The sequence below is a fragment of the Suricata suricatta genome, chromosome 8 (genome assembly GCF_006229205.1).
Source record: "Suricata suricatta isolate VVHF042 chromosome 8, meerkat_22Aug2017_6uvM2_HiC, whole genome shotgun sequence".
Lineage (NCBI taxonomy): Eukaryota > Metazoa > Chordata > Mammalia > Carnivora > Herpestidae > Suricata > Suricata suricatta.
The window spans coordinates 77,939,267-77,958,063 of NC_043707.1; the positions used below are offsets into that span (position 1 = coordinate 77,939,267).

Below are 18,797 nucleotides of genomic sequence, written 5' to 3' on the forward strand. Positions count from 1 at the left end.
TGGGAACTTTATGCATCTTCCACTAAATTCTGTTGTGCATCTGTAACTTCTCTAAAAGATGGAGTTTATTAAATAAAGTATTGAATTATATCTCTAAGTATAAAATAGATACCTATGAGTTCATATGGATATAAAAGACTAAATAAAGAGAGGAGAGTAAGCAAATCTTCCATGCAATACAATTAGAAAAACCTCATGTAAATATGACCACTAAAGGAGGTCGAGCTTAACTCCCCACATATTAATTGTGGACTGGGCATAGAGACTTCCTTCCAAAGATTACATGGAAAAAAGAGTAACTTTACAATGGAGAAACCTGATAAACACTAGCTCAGTCAGGTGATCTGGGTCAACATCTTTGACAGTGGTAAGTCATGTTGCTAGACTGTAATCTTGATACAGTAAGAATGGCAATTCACCTCTGTGATTGTCTTCTCCAAAGCCCATAATCCCAGTCTCATAAAGAGAAAAACCTAAACACGTCCCAGTTGAAGGACATTCTACAAAAATCCTGACCAGTACTCTTCAAAATTATTAAAGGCATCCAAAGCATGGAAACTCAGAGAAATTATCAGTCAACCGAGCCTAAAAAGAGTGAGACTAAATGTAGCATGGTGTCCTCAGTGGAATTCTGAAACAGAAAAGGGACATTAGATGAAAACTAAAGCAATCAATTAGATTTTAAACTTCGTGTAATGATAATGTATCTGTATTTATTATTGTGTGTGACAAATGTACTGAGTTTTGGGTTACATAGGAACTCTGTACTACCTGCACAATCCTGTAAATCTAGGATTTTTATTCTAAAACAGAAAAGATTTTTTTAATTCAATGAATTTTTCCTTTAATTTCACCTTGAAATGTAATTCAAATCCCATGCCAGAAAGGGAAAAAGTATTTGCAAGTGGAAAAGATATGTCACATTTTTTATTTATAAACTGTACCCACCATCCAATCTCTGTTTATTTCAGATACACAGCATTACTTGGTAATGATAAAATTTTGCTCCATCACTCCAATAACATATGGAAACAGGAGATAACCTCAACGTTTGACCTGAAATATAACTGACCACATTAATGCCTACCTATGTAATTGCCATAGCTGACTAATCTCTTCAGGGTTCTGACCCTGACAATAGGAACCAAATTAAAATATTTGACTGGAGCAAGGGTGGCCTGTGGCTGTGGGAGACATGGAATCAAAAGATGATGGACATTCTCTAGGCTCAAAAGAAGGGTGAAGCCCAACCTGGTAAAATGAATAATCCAAAGATGGCAAGGTGGTGGAATGACTTCTGAGGCAACAGAATTGCAAAAGGGATAAAGAGGGCGGGGGGGGGAGATAAAGGAAACCATAGTAGCAGCTTAGGGATTCATGACACAAAGCAGAGACTTTATGTATGGTGCCTATGGTATCACCTGCCCTCATAATTGAAGTGTTCTGTCATGATACTGAGCCTAGCCAACTAGGACAAGAGTTTTTATATCTCTTACTTCTCAGAGTCTAGCCTGAGACATGAACAGGAATTCTCTTATTCAAATTATCAGTATAACAGTTTTGATAACTGTTAAGAATGAAGAGGATGCAGCTGATAACAAAGTATGCATATATGAGAAAATCCCTATTAACTCTTTGGGGAGAAAGCCCCACAGCAAGAGGACCGATGAATAGAGCAAACTGGTCATACCACTGTTTCTGACTCTCCTACAGGTACGCAATGAGAGCTTTCTGACATTGTTCAGTCTATCTAAATCTGTTTCTCTGACTGACCTTACTTGATTCCTCATTTTTTACCTTTTGATACCTATGCTTTGTTTCTTCTGCACCAATTTCTGGCTCCTTATCCCATAAAATGGGTCAGATCTAATCCAACATCCAGTAGTGTTCCCCAACCTTCAGTCTGGGCTCATCCACCCTTCTTTTTTTAATTTTTAATTGTTTCTTTTGAGAGAGAAAGAGAGAGCACGAGCAGGGAAGGGCACAGAGAGGGAGAAGGAGAGAGAGAGAGACAGAAACAGAGACAGAGACAGAGAGAGACAGAGAATCCCAAGCAGCCTCCATGCTGTTCAGTGTGAGTCTGATGCAAGACTCAGTCTCACAAACCATGAGATCATGACCTGAGCCCAAACGCAGAGTTGGATGCTTAACTGACTGAGCCACGAAGCACCTCAATACAGCCTTCCTGATAGCACCACATAGAACGCAGGACACCACCCTCGTCTGTATACTCTCAGAGATGTTGTACTCCTTTGACATAGCTGAAATATTCTAATTTATTTTTGTGAGTCCTCCTTAAATAGGTTCATCTTAAGAATCTTAACTGTATACCACTTGAAAGTGTGCAAAAACATTACACATCTTTTTATTTATCTAATTCTCCCATAAAATCAATAAAATAGTCAATTAGTAGTTCAAAAAACTAAGTTCAAGGAATGTTACTTGCTCTAGATACCATGGCTAGTGGAAGGATTTCAAAATCCTAAACCTTTAAAAGTACACTCTATCAAGTGCAACATATTCTGTTAGTCTGGTTTGGGAATCACGACTGATAAGACTGGTGTGAAAAACCTAAGATCACAAATATGTCGAGTGAGAACATCTTTGTTTCCTCTGCTATTTTTGAAAACTACATCTCTATACTAACCACTTATGCTTAAAATTCCCTCAAAAGTAGCTTTTTCCCCCCAGATGCCCCTTACCACCAACTGTAGCCAGACTCTTGTGGAGATTAATCATCTATAGGAATCAAGAATTTATGATTAGCCTCCAATCAGCCACACAATTATCCTATTTTCCTTCTACCATTTCTACATGTATTCAATGGTCTTCACATTTTTTGCAGACTCTTGTCACTGCAGGATGAAATTGTTATCTTTGCTGCCTCTCTTACTCCTCACTCTATATCATTATAAACAATGGTAACAATAATTGTTCTTACCATATTTGGTATATAACTTTTAAGTAGAATACATCTTCACTCTCCTATTAGTCTTTATCTAAATCTAAACTTCTTAGCAGAGTTCTTAAGATCCCAATAAATTGTCCTGTTTTGAAATTCATCTCTGCTCCCATCCATACATCTCAATCAAGTCGGCATCTCATTGTTCTCCCAAGTAGGTATTGATCAATGATTGCTCTATCCTGGGTTTTATTTTACATTCTTCTCCAATAGTTAATATCCTTCACTGACTTGTGATCACAAAATTCAGATCTCACCCTTTTAAAAGAATATACTGATTGTCTCTACTACTCTCTGTAAATTCCTCTCTGATAATACTATTTTCAGCATACATATTTCTCATCTGGAATAATTGTGTTTCAGATATCAGGAGGGAAATACATTCTCTGTCCTCTGCCAAAATCCATGCTGGGCACTTCAAACACGAAAAAAGCTCTTCTTATCTGTTGCTTCAAAAACAATCCAACCCAAACTTAATGGTATAAGGCAACTGCTTTTTTATTAGGCTCACTAATTTGGAGGCTCACAAATTCTACTGGGACACAATGATATCACCTACTCCAGACTCTTGTCTGGAGGTCGGCTGAGAGACACAATGACCAGCTGAAAGGGCTGGCACTGACGCTGACACTTCCAACACTGCTGTTTCATTCGCTTGGGCTGGAATCACTCAAATGCTTGGCTTAGCTAGCACCGTTGATCAGAACACGCACATGGGGCCAAACCACGTGGCTTGGGCTTCTCGCAGTATGGATTCTGGGTTCCAGGAGGGAACATTCCCAGCACAAGCATTCCAAGAGACGATGGCAGAAGCTGCAAGGCTTTTAGCCTGGCTCCAGAAGCCTCTGGAGCAGTTCTGCCACATTCTATTGCTTACAGTCCAGACTTATGTGGCAGCAGGAAGGAGTTAGACCCCACGTCTTGACTGGGGTGTTGGAAGATCACACTAAAGAAAATATGTGGGATAGAAGATTTGTTGCAGCCATCTTGATACTGTACAGTCTTACAAGTTACCATAAAGCAAAAATAAATTTTGTCAGGATGTTCACAATATGGACAACATAATCTCCACTATCAGGTCATAATTATAGACATAGGTCGAATGGCCAACGTCGGTTTTTATTTTTTTCTGAGAATTCATGTAATCATACGGTGCTGTTGCATGTGGTACCCAGTCTACCCTGGCCACTGGAGGGGAAGGGGGTAGGGACACAGCCAACCTGACTAATCATAAAACCCAGCGCCTCTGTAATTAGTTCTTAGGAACTGTGCGTCTTGCAGGACCAATCAGTCTTTTCTGAAGACAAAGGTTAGAGAGAAAATATCTATTTCCTCTAGTGTTATTAAGCTGGAAACAGATAATTGTGCCCTCTAGTAGCCTCCTTAGCTAACCACCTGTGAAAAGCTCATATGGAGTATAAAAATTTCTAACTGATACATAGTAAGAAGCAGAGTAAAGGAATGAAGAGAAAAGCCAGATAACATCATTCGAATCCTAGATTCTAATGTGCATGAAACTAGATCTGCCCTTGATTTCCAGCTTATATAACTCAATAAGTTCCATTTTGTGCTCACGGTGATTTAAATTGAATTTCCAGTACCTATGCTGAAAAGTCCTTCTGATACGAGAAAGCTTCACCTAGTTCTGTCACCTATGCATAAGAATACTTGAAAGAAAATCATTAAGAAGAAATAACATTCAATCAAATAGGTTTATATGAGAAAAAATATAGAATGACAAAAATTCTCAAACAGATATCCCAGGTACAAATTAATAAAGCAACTTCAAATACTACAACATAAGTTATGATGTTAATTTGCTCACTTAAGAACTAGCAAGAAATCTTAGAAAAGAAGACAAAAATATTTGAATTTTTGAATCAGTTGAATCTGGGTTACTCTTTACTTACTCATGTCATAGATCCAGTGTAACTTTTCTGTATGCTCAATAGTAACCTCGCCCCCATAGCATCTGGCACTAGAATCAAATCCTCTACCTCATTCAAGGGACTTTTTATCTAGTTTGTGTGCTTTCACAAGATCAAGATTTACCTTTTTTGAGGTACATAGATGAAGGAGGGGGAAAATCCTCTTTCTTTAATAAAAAGAATCACTCACTGATGGGATTCATACTAAAAATATCTTTCCTGTTGACCAAGTCACATGATACTTTCTGGGTAATATTATTGATCATCACCCTTGTGGCAGTAATTTGGGCAATTACCTGTTTAACAATTGCTTATACGGTTTCACACTGTCTAAGCAATGGTTACTTGAGCGCTTCATGTTTAGAACTGGACTGAGCGCTATATCACATAAGCACAGTAATATATGATCCAAATACCCAAGAAGCCCAGGGCAAAGCCAATACTGACCCACAGAAGCCAACTAGACAACAATGTATTACATAAAAAACACACCAAATAAAGAACATAAATAACAAGATATAGATAGTTAGACAGTACTTAGAATGTCCAAAAAGAATACGAAAAGGGAGGCTCAACATGAGACAAAATCCTTGGAGTAGCTCTGTGAAGGTGATAGGACTTGATTCTTGCAAAATGGGTCAGTTGGGGCTAGACGAGCAAAGGGTCACTAGCAGAAAATAATTGAGGTGCATCACCTTGGTGAAATGAGTATGATAGTCTAGGGTAGAGAGGTGGGAATGTGTATAGTATGTGGAAGAAACTGAGAGAAAACTGGTCTAATTATAGCAGTGAGCACACACTGGAGAAGAGTCAGCAAAGAAATAAAAATTGCAGAGAGTCATGCTACCAAGAAAACTGAAATCCATGGACAGAAAGCGTAAATATTTTTATGGCCATAACAAAGAGTTAGGTTTTCAAGCTGCAAAACTATAGGTGCTCTCAGCCAGAGACTCCTTGTCGGGAAGCGAAGCTATACAGTGTCTTGCACTGAGCTGACAACTAACGGTATCAGGGTGGGTACCCAGTTCAGGAATAAACAAAGGATTCACCAATATTGAATGTGGTTGATGATTATTAGGTGATAATAATCACACTAACTGCATGAAGAATTCTCAGGGAAGAGTAAGAGTTAAAAAGAAGGAATCTGTACATAGAAGTACATCATGAAGCCATATAGGTCATAAGGGAGACAAAGAGACTAGACCGTTGCTTCCAATAACACCTGATATGTAACATGGTCAGAGAAAAACTCTGTTTTTTCATTCAAAGAATTGAAAGAAAAAAGCCTAAGTAACACATTGGCATTATGAAAGTGATATATTAGGGCATATTTATTAGGCAGCACTGCTGAACCTTTCAGCTAGGTAGAAGAAAAGCAAAGGGAACCACAAGGAATATATTGAAGCAAGCTAGATTTGGGAACATAAGAGTTACAGACTACAATAATAGAGATGAACATTGAATAAAGAGACGTTAATGTGTGATTCTGAGACACAAAGCTCCAGAGGTCTGGATGACTGAGCTGACCGCCATCAAAACTGATCCCCTAGGTGAATTCATAGATAACAGACAAACTCTTTGTAGGGACAGTAAGTAATGCCTACGTCCAAAATTTTAAGGAAAGAGAGAGTTAAAGAGAAAGAGAGAGTTTCTTTCTTTCAATGTAAAGAACAGTTTGGTTGAACCCCAATCTGACAATCAGGTTAACTTGGATAACTATGTCTATCTGACCCTGAGGTAAACTACAGTAGGCTTATCAGTGGTCAAAGAATGACTTCCTCAAAAGCCTACTGTTTTTAAAAATAATTAAGTCACAATGGACAATAAAAAAATGAAGCCTATCACCCACAGTAATATTTAGTTTCTAAATACAGGCAACCACAGCATTGGCTTACAAATCTGAAGCGTAGCTTGGGGGCCGGTGCTGTTCTATTTTCAGTTCTGAATTTTCAGATCTGTGCGCCTTGTGGCAGAATGACTACCATGCAAATCCCCTGTGACTCTGTGAAGCTGTAAACTGTTCATTGCAGCTGGTTTTGTGCTCAGCACTGTTACCAGGCAGCATTGGAGGAAAGAAAGAATATATGGCAATCATTTTCAAATTTTAGTGTGGATAAGAGTCATTAGAAGCCTTGTTATAACAACAGATTCCTAAGCTCTAGCCCTAGAAATTCTGATTCTGTAAGTCGGGGATGGGCCCAGGAATCTGCGTTTTAATGAGGACCAGCCCCCCCCACCCCCCTTCCAGGTGATTCTGATGCAGGCAGCCCCTGGACAACACTTGGTGACACTCTGACTTGTGAAAATGATGAGGTAAGTGCTCCATCCAGCATGTCCCCGTAGCAGGCATTGCATTCTCCATTGTGCCAGGGAGTACGTCCTATTAATGTGATTTGTTTACATTTTGTCTAGCTAGAGTGTGAGCTTCTTGAGGGCACGTCTTGGTCAATTAATTTTATGTCCCCAGTGCCTGGAACAGTGAGTTTAATAAAAGATAATCTAAAGTTGATACCACAAGTGCAAACAGAATGGTTCTCAATGACTAAAAGAGATAAAAGAGCATTTCAATGTAATTAAAATTTACTGTTTGCCGGGTTATTCCCCAGCTAATCGTAGCTGTCCTGAGCCATATCTGGGATCCCACACTGACTTTTGGGGGAATTTTCTTTTCCTCCAACCTAAGTAAATGTTATTAAACTGAATCACCACTTTCTCATATTAATTCACCTTTCTATCCAAAAAGTACTTTGGCTTTTGTTTTTTCTTTTCTGAGAAGTGGGCAACCGACCAAATGTGAGCGAACCTTGCTACTTAGGTTCCTAGCCATGGTCATGGGATTTATTCAGAAATAGACACGAAGTGGGGCACCTGAGTGGCTCGGTCAGCTAGGCATATGACTCTCGATTTTAGCGCAGGTTATGATCTCACAGTTTATAGGATCAAGCCCCGCATCAGGTTCTGTGTTGACAACAAGGATCCTGCTTGGGATTCTCTCTCTCCTGCTCTTTCCGCCCCTCCCACACACGTGCATGCTCTCTCTTTCAAAATAAATAAATAAACAGGAAAAGAAAAAGGAAAGAAATAGACCCAGAGCCAAAGAAGAGTGGCTCAGTCATTCTAAGGATTTTTTAAATATTTAGTTATTTTTTGAAAGACAGAGAGAGAGAGAGAGAGAGAGAGAGAGAGCGAGCCACACACACAGAATCCAAAGCAGGCTCCAGGCTCTGAGCTGTCAGCACAGGGACTGATGCAGGGCTCAGACTCATGAGCCATGAGATCATGATCTGAGCTGAAGTCAGTCCTTGAACTGACTGAGCCACCCAGACGCCCCCCGCCCCCGAGGATTTTTTAAAGTAGAGCCAGCATACTATAGTTTACCCTTTTTTAATAATCCCTCATTTATTTATTCATTCAGCAAAACTGTATCATTTCTCTTCAAGTACTGACAATCAGCATCATGTCTCTTGGTAAACTGGCCCCTTTCTTTCTCTCCTGCCTCTGGCCTCCTTTATCTCAGCTCCTCACTCTAATTTCTTCCTCACTCAACTCTGTCACAGTACGGACAACTTTCCCCTCAAACTCCAGCCTGAGGGCTTTTGCACGGGCTATATTCTCTGCCAGGAATGCTCTTCCATGTGGTTCATTCCCTTACCTTTAAGTCTTTGTGTAGAACTAGCAACAGCATTCCTCAGTACCATTCCCAATCTCCTGTGTCCCTGCTCTACTTCTTTCCCTTTCATAGACTCTGTCACCATCAAACATACAAAAAATACACTTTCATATTATAATTGCTGTTTGTTTTCTCTCCCACAAGTCCCCATCTCATGTGAATTGTGCAAAAGCAACGATGTTTGATGCATTCCAAATATCTAGACTAGAGTTTGGCACATAGTAACCACACAATAATTCATTCATTCACTTCATCCAACCGATGTTTGGATATTTCTATGCGTCAGGTGGTTGAGCAAACAGATAGAGACTTTGTTCTGGGTGAGGGGATGGGTAAAATAGGTGATGGAGATTAAGGACCATACTTGTGATGAGCACCAGGTGATGTGCGGAATGTTCAATCACTATATTGTGCACCTGAAGTTAATATAACACTGTGTGTTAACTAGAGTGTAATTTAAAATAAAACATTTTAATTAAGAAAAAGACTGTTCTCATTGAACTTACGTGATTATGGAGAATACAAATAACAACCAACAAATAATAATGTAATGCCCAAGTACTTCTAAAATGCTTAGAAGAAAATAAAGCATGGATAAAAGAGAGTACCAAAGGCGTTATTTTAGATAGAGTAGTCGGGTCTTTGAGGTGGTAGTATTTGAGCAGTGTTCTGAAGGAAGTAAAAATGAAACCGTAAAGACACAGACTCTGAAGCCAAGTTTCAGGGTTTGAATCTGGCTGTGCTACCGACTGTGACATTGAGGAAAATACTTTTTGATGAATTTGTTTCTTACGCCTGTATAATGAGGATAAAATCATATCTTTTCCAGAAGTTTAATGCTGATTGTTAAATGAATTACTCTCTATATAAAGTACATAGAACCATACTTGAACATAATAAATACTCTATACCTGAATGTTAGTATTGTTATCTTGGGGTGGAGAATCCCAGCAGAGAACTTGTAATGGTAGCATGCTTGCTGGGCTCAAGGGGCACAAGGAAACTTAGTATGGCTGGCTGGAAGAGCCAGAGGAGTGGAAGAAAAGAAGATCTGAGAAATATCCATGGGCCAAATCTCAAAGGTTACAGGGAGGAGCCTGAGATGCCCAAAGTATCACGTTCCTCCCTGAATGGAGGTAACATTCTTCTGTGGGAGAGGGACGAACTGCACCTGCGGAGAGAGGTAGGGATGAGACGTCAGCAGGAAAAAAGCTGTGATGCCATTTGAATTGCTGGGATCCACAGAGAGAGTTTCGTTTCTCTCCTTTCTAAGAGTTCCTGACCCTCTTTCCATCTCGGATCCACCTCAGAACCCTTCCAGCACACCCACTTTTCCTCTTCATGGGGATGGGAGGCTGATTTAAGCTTGTCTGTGTTGGGTTTCTACAATCTGCAACCAACTGGGTCTGGTAGAGTGAACCTCCAAGCAGCCATATGAAATAAGTACTGCTTTCATTATACTTATTTTTAAAACTAGGGGGGGAAGTGCAAAAAAAAAAAATTTCCAAGGTTATATATCAGCTAAATGGACTAACAGAATTGAACTTATGATGGTCTTATTCTTTTATATTTCTCTTAAAAATTCATCTGCATTGAGGGTAGGAATATAGACTCTGTGCCAGACTGTCCAGATTCTTACCTTTTTCACTTAAAATTCTGCTCTCACAAATCATCTCCTCGCTTACAAAACTAAGCTAATAATAGTGCATGCCTTATTGGGTCGTTGCAATGTTTAAAAATATTAACAAACGTAAAACCCTCAGAACAGTACCCAGTCTATGGTAAACTATCAGATCTTCTTTTCTTCCACTCTGCATTCTTTCTGGAGGGTCTGGGGGAGGATTTGTTTCCCTGCCTTTTCCAGCTATGAGAGGCCAACTGCTTTTTTGGCACACTACCCCTTCCTCCACCTTGGAGGCTGACAATCCAGCATCTTCCTGTCTTCTCTGGCTCTAAGACCCCTGCTCACTTCCATCTTCACCTCACCTTCTTTCTTCCTCTTCCAGAGTCACTTGGGATTACCTTGAGCACATTCAGAAAATCCAGGATAATATCTTATCTCAAGATCTTTATCTTTTGTGTAAAGCTTATTTATTTGAGAAAGAGAGAGAGACAGAGAGACACAGAGAGAGAGAGAGAGAGAGAGAGAGGGGAGGTTCAGAGAGAGAGGGAGACACAGAATTGGAAGCAGGCTCCAGGCTCTGAGCTGTCAGCACAGATCCTGACGCAGGGCTCGAACTCACAAACCATGAGATCATGACCTGAGATAAAGTCAGATGTTTAACCAACTGAGTCAACCAGGTGCCCCTCAAGATTGTTATCTTAATCACACTGACAAAATCCTTTGATAATAAGATAGCATATTTGCTCATTCTGAGAATTATGATATCGACATCTTTGAAGAAGAAGGGCCATTATTCTGTCTACCACATCATCTGTGACATTTCTCGCAATATTACATAAAACCTCCCAACGTTTGTTTCTAAAAGTTCCAAGTCTTCCTAAAAATATTTTAAATATAATAATGTCTGAACATATATTCAAGGAACCTTCTCCCTCTTCAACTAATGTTGCAGAACCATTATGCCAGCTCTCCTGGCCAGAAAACATGATGAAAGGATAATATGATGTATACAGATGTTGTCAATAGAGGACAATTGCCTAGACTCATATCCTAGCTTATTTAGCTAAGAAACTATCAGCCAAGCTCTCTTTACAACATCATATCTCAGATCCTTACCAGAATATAGAGAGAATAATGGCACCTAAGTAATGGATTCTTTCTTAGAACTAAATGTGATGCTTCATGAGTAGAACATAACACATAGTAAGAGCTCCATCAATGTTAGCGAGTTCCCTCATCCTCTGTGTTAGTCAAGATTGGCCACTTTTGCTGCAATAACAAATACACCTAAAATTTCAGTGGTTTATAAAAGCAGAAGGTTGTTGTTATTGTTGTCGTTGTTGCTGTTGTTATGGTTGTTGTTTGTCATTCATAGAACATGCCTCCCGTGGGTCAGTGGGCTCTCTGCTCCATATAGCCACTCAAGGATCAGGCTGAGAGAGAACTGTCCGCAGATGTTGCACATTGCAATGATGTAGGAAAGAGAGAGCTCTGGAGGTTCAGGCATTGGTGACTAAACACTCAGGCAGGAAATAATGCACTTCACTCCCGTGAATAACTTAGTGTTTCTAATTAACCATGTGCCTCCACCCAGCCAGAAAAAGACCAAAAATGCACTCAATGTGTTAAAAAAAAAAAAAAAAAAGAACTGGAATTAGCTGATAGCAGTAATGACAACTGCATCCCCAAATCCAAACTATTGGAGTCCTAGTTAGATTACCTTGGACCTTACTTTCATGGCCAGCCTCTACATTTCTCTTCCACTGTCATTTCTACAGCTATGCTTTAAACTGCCTTTTGCTTAGACTCTTGCAATAATCTTACTGGTTTCATTATTTCCACTGTATCCTTTACACTGATAATGTGGTTCCAATCATATTACTTCCTCCTCCAAAAGCTTTTGATAACAAAGCAGTCTAGTATAATAGTTAATAGCGCTGGCGATAGATCTAGATTCAGACAGATACGCTCTTAGCCAGATATGTGACTTTGGGAATATTACTTCAACTCTCTAAGCCTCAGCTTGGTTTTGGAGATTAAGTAAGGCAGTGTTTGTAAATTGCATATTTACTCACTATGAAACTTGGTATTACCATAGCTCAATAGTCAGGCTCATCTCCACCACCAAAAGAATAAAGTACAAAATTCCTAACATGACGTTCCAGCCTTTGTAACCTGAAATCCACCTAATTTCAGTCTTGTTTTCTCTGTTTCGGGTTCCCCCATGAACTTCAGACTGCAGCTCTTCTAGTCTGCATTCCAAGGTCGTCACGCACTCTCTCACAATTACATCTCTTCACAGACTGCCCCCATCTCCACAAACATACATTCTCTTCATCCCGTGGAAAGTTTCCCCACCGTCCATAGCCTATCTCAAACACTAGACTGCTCCATGAAGCCTTCGGTGATAACCCAGTCAGAATGAATCCTTTCCTTCCCTCTTTATCTATACATGTGCTCTATTGCTTACCTCTTGTTCCTTGGATTACAGACTTGCCTTTATTTCTGTACCCCTACTAGATTCCAAGGCTCTAATTCATCACATGAGAACTGAGGTGCTACTATGTACGCAGAACTAGGCGAAGAACTATGGGCATATTAATAAAAAAAAAAAACAGATGTGGGTCCAGCCCACTTGGGCTGTGGCTTTCCCACTAGGATACTTGCACATGAGTGTTTGTTGAATTATTTTCTTGACACAAGGCAGCCTTCTTTACATGAGGAGTTTTTACATCATTCCTGCTCTCTCCCCTGGATTCTCTCCAGGTTCTACATATCTGTTTAAATTTCTTTGGTCAGTGCTAAACATGAGGCACTTAGCAAAGCTTTACAAACGCTAGGAACTGTGAGGCTTAACTCCTGTCTTCTATAGTTACACTCCTGTTTATGTCCCAGAATCAAGCTTTGCTTCATGAACAGCAGGACTATATTGTGGCTGTGTTTTGCTATACATTAAAATATGTGTTGGGAAAGGACCAGATTCTCAGCTTGTACAACTATAAACATTTTCTCCAAATTGCCTACAATGTGATCCACCCCACAAAGAATATATACAAAAACAAAGCTTTGAAGCAAGGTAGTTTTCCAACTTGAAATGGAATAAAATATAAACTACCTAGCAACACTCCAACACTTCTTTTTAAATTAGCTAATGAAATGTGCCAAGAAAATGTATTCCCCAGTCCCAAAAAATGCCTTCTCTGTGTACCTGTTAGCCTCAGTGTTCCTGGCAGAAAGTTCGACTTGATCATTTCATTCCCAAGAGAAAGAATACGAAGGTGTGCAGAGAGACCCGTCTCCAAAGCTTGACAATCCTGGGTTCAAGTGATGTCTTTGTCACTTAATGAGGTATAGTTGAGCCATGTAACGGAATCTCTCTAAGCCTTCATTGCCTAATTGGTACAATGGAGATAATAATGTATATTTCATGAGGTAGTTGTGAAGATTAACAAGATGGTATATATTAGGTGCTTAGCAGGTGTGTGACATTTAGAATTACTGGGTTTATGGCAGTTATTAGGTGCTGCAGTTTCCTCTCTATCAACCTCCCTTGCCAGACCACGAGTCCCTTGGGAACAGTGACAATTTTTGAAATTGGTGATTATTTCAGTCGCTGCCCCCATTGCCTTGCACAGTGCTCAGATAATATTTGTTTAATAGATAATTTATAAGTCCCGGTTGTTTATGAGTCATGCAGGCTCTCTTTGACATACGTTACCTACCTGCCAGGGAGCCTTTCTGATTTCACTGCCTGTCACTTCTCCTTCAACAGTGACCCGAAGCTGGAAGCTAGCAAGTGGACTGTTATTTGAATTGGTGTTAGAGGATTAAGGATTTAAATATGGTAAATGAGATATGGATTGAGGATCCTGTGCTAAAGAAATATTGTCATATTCAACTTGGAGTAACGACTTCAAATCAAAAATTTTTAGCAATGACCTCAGAACTCCCCTTCACCATTTATCTTTGGCTTTGAATTTTTCTCTGCACGCAAGCATATGTAAGTATTCCTCAGCAACATACCTGCTAAGGAGTAGGATTTTTCCCCCTGCAAATAAATATGTATACCCTTTGAGAGATCATAAATAGAATGATAGTAAAAGTAATGGTAAGATCAGACTAAATTCACATTTAAAAGGTACAAGGTCTCCATTTTATAGTCCATAAAATTTAAAGGGACAAAACCCAGTTTGGGCACTTTTGTCTTATAATCAATAAAATGCCTCTTTCCCTTATTAGGCTGTGTCAGTTGCAGTCAGCCATTGTCAACAACCAATTTGCTCTATCAGTGAAGCAGATCATTACTAACCACACGGCGTTGGTGTCGCACTTCTCCAGTCTGTCTTGAGCATGAAATGGAAAAGAAAAAAAAATTTTTTTTTCTTTTGCCTTTGCTTTAGGAATTAAAAACCGACAAGATACAAAGGAGAGTGAATTTTCAGGCTAATATAAAAGACTGTTTTTCATCTTTTCCTCAAACCGGAGGGAATTATCTCTCTATCGGATAGACTGTCTCCAATCATGCATTTTAAAACCCGCTCATTAAATACAGGAGGCCAGATAAATATGTGACAGTGACCATCTCGGCAAATATAGCAAGCAGAGACAGAAAGGCTAGACACAGCCAACCTAGAAGAAGGAAAGGAAAGAAGAGACTATTTTACTTCAAAGTCAGTTCGTCAGAATCAAGAGGGTTGGGAAAATTGAAAAAGGATGGGAATCTTTTCCCCGATCTCTCCTATAATCGGCGTAAAACACGTGCCACGTTGTTGATACTCAATAAATATCAGCTAATCAACTTATCCAGTGACAGAAAACTGAAGTCTCTGGCTACTGGAAATACATTTTCAAGAACAGAAGGGCTTTTAACTAGGGCCAGAAAGCCTTTGGGACCAGGGGAGGCGCAGAATGCAGCTGGATGGAGACCGCACAGCCTCCTCAAGGGGTCGGACTTATTGGTCACCCCGGCCGGTGAAGCTCCGAGAAGCAGAGCCGGGAGAGACAGTCAGCTAAGACTGGCTGGCTCCTTGCCTTCCCGCGTGGAAGGGTTTCTTTCTTGGCACAAGAATCTTCTAGATCTGTGGGGCAGAAGCTCTCCCGGCTGTCAAAAGCTTCTCTACACTTTCCTGGGTGAGTGCCAACCAAGACTGACAAGCGGCAAGGGCTGGTTGCTACGGAGCAGCTGACGGTTACTCCTCGCTGCCTGGGCCTGGGGCATTCTGGAAAGAACCTACTTCTGTAAGGTCCCCGGGGAGCAGCCTCAAATTCAGGTGGTGTTCCGAAGATCCCAGGAGCAACAGGTGCCCCGGAGACCACGCGAGCCTACTGGGGGAGGCAGAAATGCTGCCGAGATAAGGGTTAGGAGGGGGAAGAAAGCTATGCTGTTTTTAATGTGCTTGAACTGGCATCGGAAGGAAGATCTTTCTTTTTGGAAGCCAGACCCAGGAGCAACCTCTCTGCTACTATGGGAACAGCTGTGGTAGCTCTTCGGGGATGGCTACGTTCCAGAACTCAGGGTTGGCAATCTGAGAAACCTCTCCAGCTTTTGGCTCTGAACTGATCATCACACTAAAACTGAATGTTTAACTGGAATAAATAACACTTCAAGGTCTGTTGTTTCAGGTGCAAGTTCTCCCTACTCAGTTTAAAGATACAAGAACAACTACCGTACTTCTAGTTTCTTCATAACCAAAAGCAATACAAATACGGATTTCAAAATCCTTGTGGAGATTTTCATCTCAGTGCACGGGGACGTTGGGATTTACACATATAATTCCCATTAACACTAATAGGCGTTAGAGTATGTGTACCAATTCCCTTGTGTCAAAATGGGAACATAACCATATGGAGACTAATAAATACATTTTTAATTCTGATCTCATGCAGATTTAACATAATATTTTATACAACACTTAGCGAACTCTTTGGAGACAAAGATTGTCTCAATTCATTCTCCCCAACAGAGATAAACATATTCATATAAACTCCTACGATTTCTATAAAAATATTGATTTCTTTTGTAGAGAAGGTCTGACTAAACTATGGGTAGTAGTTTAAATGTATGCAGTGCTAAGATTTTTCAAGTGCAAAATGCTTATTGTTTGCAAACATACCTTCTTTACATGTAACAACCTCATGACCCGTCTGATATTTTTTTCCAGGTGAGTTGTGACTCTTATCTTTTTACAGTGTTTTAGTGCCACCTGCTGGAGTAATCTTTAAAAGCAAGAGACTCAAACTGAAATGAACCTGCATTTTCCAACCCAAGAAGCAATTCGCTGAAAAAAATCCACGAATATTCTCAAAGAAAAAAAAAAGACTTTTAAAAATTAAGAACAATAAGAAAGAAAGGATACCTGGTCAAAGAAAAAGGAAGGTTTTTCTTTGTTTTTAAGTAAGGATAGAGGGAAAAAATGGAGGGGATGAACCATACAAAGAATAAATAGACCTGAGACTGAAGCAAATCTTTTTTTTTCTTTTTTGTTATACTTAGAATTTAGCTTATTTTTTGATGAGCACATTTTTTAAGTAGGCTCTACACCCAATGTGGGGATCAAACGGATGACCATGTGATCAGTCAGGCACCCCACCGATGGACACATTTTCTAGAAAATCTTGAGAAGGGACACCTGGGTGGCTCAGTCAGTTGAGCCTCTGACTTGGGCTCAGGTCATGATCTCACGGTTCATGGGTTCGAGCTCCGCGTTGGGCTCTGTGCTGACAGCTAGCTCAGAGCCTGGACCATGCTTCAGATTCTGTGTCTCCCCTCTCTCTGACCCTCCCCTGCTTGTGCTGTCTCTCTCTGTCTCTCAAAAATAAATAAAAACAGGAAAAGAAAAAATTTTTCAAAAAAAGAAAATCTTGAGATAATAAAAGACACTTTGGTTTATTGTGTACACATGACAATATAATAAATACTCAGATGAATTATATCCAGAATCATGGAAATACAAATAGACAAAGTCATTCACTTAGAATTTACTAAAAAGAGTAATGGGGAGTTGTAAAATTTAAAAAGATTTAAATAATAGTAAGATTGACTTTTTAAAAATGAAATGCCCTCACAGAAACACAATCAAAACAGCATATACGGTGTTTGAGAAAGAAAATTGAATTTAAAAATTTTAATTACCTTGAACTCGGTATAGAATAAAATGCAAAGACACAATCCTCAGTAAAAGCAAGTGTTGATTTATCTGAATTTAACAACCATGGTTTCTAACAAAGGGCATGGAGTCTTTCCTAGTTTCTGAAAGGTCGTGTTTTCCAATAAGCAGTTAGGCATTGGTGCATCATAGTGTCTAAGGCCTCCCAGCCCAGTCCCATACCCTCTACCTCCTTGGAGTAAAAAAGAGGAAAACACTTTTTTTTTTTTTTTTAAGAGATCTCATTTAAGGAAACAGTCTATTGGAAATACAGTTCTACTTCAAACAAGAAGTGCTTATTGAATTTGAATGTGAGGATCTGGGACAGTCGATTTAAAAACATGTAATGGAGGCCACTAAGCCTCATCACACTAAGCTTAGTGATAATTGTGGAGAGATAATTAGAATTTTTAAATCCCCCCATTTTAATCAATCACAGATTTATTAGGCTGTTTTTTAAAAAAATATATTATTTTTATCTTGTGAGGTCGAGAAAGAGGAAAGTTAAGAAGAAAGGCTTAAACATGTGTTATCATTTTTTTTAAGCCAACAACCTTGAAAAGACAGTCTCTTGGAGTAAATCGACACTTAGAAAATAAAACATTTCTTATTTGAATTAGATCATTGATTGTTTTTCCTCCATCTCAATGTGCTGTGGAATCATTTCATACATATACGCACAAGCATATGCACCGAGACCCACCAAAGCATCTTTGAATTTGCTCTCAACTGAAACCAAATTTTAAAGTAGTCACCTTAGCCCCTTCCAAATTCCAGCCGAATGGATATTTGTACTTGAATGCTACATAGGACAACTGCAGGCATTGGGTTTATATACTGCATTGCATTATATTGAGATCATTTATTTTTTCCACAGGAAAACTGCTGGAGAAGAATGAAGGTTGTTTCTATAAATACCACCAAAGAAGACAGTTAAAGTGAATACATTTTTTTCTTAAACCAGGATTTCAATCATTTTTATGTCTATTCCACAAGAAAACCCTAATATTATATAGCTCTTTCCAATTCTCAGGAACTATAATATTATCTTCTTGATGCACATGCCCAGCTTCTATTAAATACTAATGGTGGTTCCGCACATACATCCTGAGGACATGGTAGCCCTGAGCAGCTTTTACCCCACACACAGGAAGGTGGGGATATGCTTTTCTTGATGCGCTGTAGTCATGCATTAAAATGGATTATACTTCCATTAATGCACCTCATGAAAACAGATTGGCCTGTCTTCAAATTATACGGATAAAGAACAAGGGGATGGGCTTCAAGCCATCACCAACTCAAACTGGATAAGAACAGTTGGTTAACCCCCAAAAGGTGTGTCTACATTCTACATCCCTATGCATCACGCATCTCGATTGTGTGTGAGAGAGTGCAGTTCTGTGCTTTTGCCTAGCCTTCTGATCCAGTGGGTACAAGTGAAGGCATGTTAATATACAGAGCTCAAACA

General features: G+C 39.5%; 1 long non-coding RNA gene across 1 annotated transcript; it reads left to right on the forward strand.

The window, feature by feature from the left end:
* Nucleotides 1-1,526: 1,526 nt before the first annotated feature.
* On the forward strand, nt 1,527-18,267 carry LOC115300073. Its single transcript, XR_003912489.1, has 2 exons — nt 1,527-1,713; nt 18,207-18,267. It is a non-coding gene; the product is annotated as an uncharacterized LOC115300073 (long non-coding RNA).
* The last annotated feature ends 530 nt before the right edge of the window (nt 18,268-18,797 follow it).